The sequence below is a fragment of the Grammomys surdaster genome, unplaced genomic scaffold (genome assembly GCF_004785775.1).
Source record: "Grammomys surdaster isolate TR1022 unplaced genomic scaffold, NIH_TR_1.0 126391, whole genome shotgun sequence".
NCBI classification, from domain to species: Eukaryota; Metazoa; Chordata; class Mammalia; order Rodentia; family Muridae; genus Grammomys; species Grammomys surdaster.
In genome coordinates this window covers 113,505-116,766 of record NW_021621185.1, presented here as the reverse complement: position 1 = coordinate 116,766, position 3,262 = coordinate 113,505, and the positions used below count along the sequence as shown (strand labels likewise).

At 41.2% G+C, this 3,262-nt stretch overlaps 1 non-coding gene across 1 annotated transcript; it reads left to right on the top strand.

Annotated features, from left to right (window-relative positions):
• Window positions 1–2,841: 2,841 nt before the first annotated feature.
• Window positions 2,842–2,971, top strand: LOC114614593. The gene has a single exon (XR_003710358.1). It is a non-coding gene; the product is annotated as a small nucleolar RNA SNORA17 (small nucleolar RNA).
• Window positions 2,972–3,262: the final 291 nt, after the last annotated feature.

Here is a 3,262-nt window from a genome sequence, read left to right as displayed (position 1 = left end):
CTCTCTCTCTCTCTCTCTCTCTCTCTCTCTCACACACACACACACACACACACACACACACACACACACACAATTGAAAGAGAGAAATCCTTGTGCCAAGGAAACTTACATTCAGTTAGAAATAGAAACAGTCATATTCGGTTTCCTGAGAACCTAGAAAAATAATTCCTTTCATTAATGACTTGCTCATATTTTGAGATGAATGTTTTATTTCTGTATTTTCCAGTACCTAGAAAGGTGAACAACATATGATATAAATCATTTCTCTAGTTTAAAAGTAGACTTATGGCCTGGAATGATATCTTAGCAGTTCAAAGTGCTGGCTGCTTTCCAAGGGACATGGGTCTGAATCCTAGCACCCACAGAGTGGTTTACAATGTTGGGTGTCAATATATTGAATTAATTTTTTAAGATTTATTTATTTGTTTTATGTATATGAGTACACTGTAGATACCTTCAGACACACCAGAAAAGGGTAATGGATCCAATTACAGATGTTTGGGAGCCACTATGTGTTTGCTAGGAATTGAACTCTGGACCTCTAGAAGAGTAGTCAGTGTTTTTAACTGCCAAGCCATCTCCCCAGCCCCTGTTGTATTAATATTTAAGAGTTTCAACTTGGCCTTGATCATTCAGTTTCCAGATAAAATACATACAACCTTTATATTTATAATAAGTCTTTAAAGCAGTAGAGTTGGGCAGGTATCTACTCTCCTGGCTATTAATGTCTACTTCCCTATTAACCCCGAGTTATAACTTGATATGTTCCATCTGGGCTGTTCTTAGCTCCAACTGGCCAGCCCTCATGACCAAATTTTCATGACTCACCTACCCCATGTCGTTTTCTCCTCTCTCTACATTCTCCTCTTCCCTTCTTGGTCCTGTTCAGACTCACAGCCAAGAAGTCAAAATTCCACCTACCTCTCTTCTGCCACTGTTGACATCTTTATTCAACCAATAATTTTAAAATAAGGAGCAAGGTCATAAAGCATTATGTTGGGGGTTGGTTCTAATGCTTTGATTTAATCAGCAATCTGCATGTCCAAACACTGAAGGTCCTTGTCCCCAACTGGTTTTTGATCGATTCATGAAGATGCCAGTGGCTAATGGCTGAGAAAATGGATACAGGGCAGGACCTTTAGCTTTCTGAGGGCTAGGAAGTGGGAAGAAGGCAAGAGAGAATCACCGTGACTCGAGGGAGAAGGATGGAATGTAGGAGCTGCAGGAGAGAAAGCCAATGAGGATTCAGGTGGGTGGCCACTGGCCACTTCTCCAATTGGGCCTGGGGTAATAGGGGAAGGTTTAGGAGTGCCAAAGGCATTTAAAAATTAACTGGTATGTGTGTCTGTCTCTGTGTGTGTGTGTGTGTGTGTGTGTGTGTGTGTGTCTTCCATTCACAAATACAGATAGCTCCCGGGTGAGTGCGTGTATGCAACCTGCTGGGAGCCAAACTGGTGTAGCCTAAACTCACTGCTATAGCATTACTTTGTGTATTTTCAGATTCTCTCTCCCTGGAGGCAGCTTTGTGGTTGCCTTGAGAGCCAGTATTTAGCATTACAGTATTTAGCAAAAGTCCAAACTTCAACAACAACCATTTATAATTTCAATTCCAGGAGATCCAGTAGCCTCTTCTGGACTCCAAGGGCACCAGGTAAACACAGGGTACATGTATGCAGGCAAAACAGTCCACATGTAATATAATTTTAAAAAGTTCTTCCCATCATTATCAATTTTAAACAAATATTAAACAATTTCTTTGTTTTATTTATTATTTTTAGTTTATAATACAATTTCTTCCTTCCCTTTTTCCCTCCTAATCCTCCCACATACCATGCCCCACTCTTCTTCAAATTCACAGCCCCCTTTTCACTAATTGTTTTTGCATGCATAAGTATACACACATATACACACACACACACCAAATATAATATATATAAAAACATATATATTCCTAAATATAACTTGCTCAGTCTGTATACTATTACTTGTACATAGTGCATATGTTTTCAGGGCTGACCATTTGGCACTGGACAACTAATTGGTGTGCTCTTTTCTGGAGAAAACTATCTCTCCCATGCCCAGCATTCCTCAGTTGACATTGTTATTTGTGTGGGGTTGAGGTCTTACTGTGTTTTTCTTGTCCACACTCTCATGTCCTCTGCTCAAGTTTGAGCAGTTATGTTGGTGAGACTTTATGGGTGTTGCATCTTACATTGCTAGGAGACACACTCCATTAAACTCCCTGATTTGTTGACTCTTACAATCTTTCTACTACTCCTTTACAATGTTCCCTGGGCCTTAGTTGTAAGAATTTTTGTAACTGTATCCAGTGGATCAAGGCTCTATGACTCTGAACTTTATTTTTTGAGGTTTTCTGTAGTCCTTTCCATCTGTTGGAGAAGTTTCCCTGAGCAAGAATGAAGACTCCACTTATCTGTGGGTATAACAAATGTTTATAGATTGTTGCTAGGGATTGTGCTGGTTTAGTAAAGTCATGGTTATAGACTCTTTTTCAATAACTGTGACTTCACTAGCTCTGAGTAGTTGGCTAGATTTCTAGTACTAGGCATGGTTTCCTTCTTGTTAGTGGGTCTAAAATTTAATAACAGAGAAGTTGGCTATCTTCAAACTATGTGTGCCATTACTGCATCCTTAGATATATTTTAGCATGCTGGTCATTAATGTTGCTCATAGGTATCATAGCTGTGTGAGACTGTTGGTTGCCTCTGTACTTTGGAAGCTGCATGGTGCCTTCTGGTACCATGAAAACTAGTCTCCAGAGAGGAGACATTCATGTCAGTTAACCAATTTCTTTTTTTTTCCTTTAAGTACAGAAAAGTACATGCCCCTAGAGATGTTGCAGGAGTGGCTGTTGTGTGGCATGTGTGTCTGTAGGTGGCAGAGGAGAGAGGCTATGTCTATGCTCAGTGTTCTGACCTGTGAACATCTGAATGATTAGTTGCCTAACATTCTCTGTAAAAGAGGGCTGGTGACAACCACCAGTCTGGTGCTGTGCAGACCCAGATGGGTCTCAGGGCAGAAAGCAAGCTGAAGACTAGAAGAACCTACCCTGGGACTACAACTCCCAGGTGGGAGTGAGCCCAAAACAACCACCAGTCCCATGCCATGGGGCAAGGGCAGTGAGCTAGACTGGGATGATCACTAGTCCAGCACTGCAAAAGTTTGGAGAGGCAGATGACCCCTGCCAAGTGGCATAATGCAGAGGTGGGGCATCGTACTCCTTAGACCATTCCTGTGATGA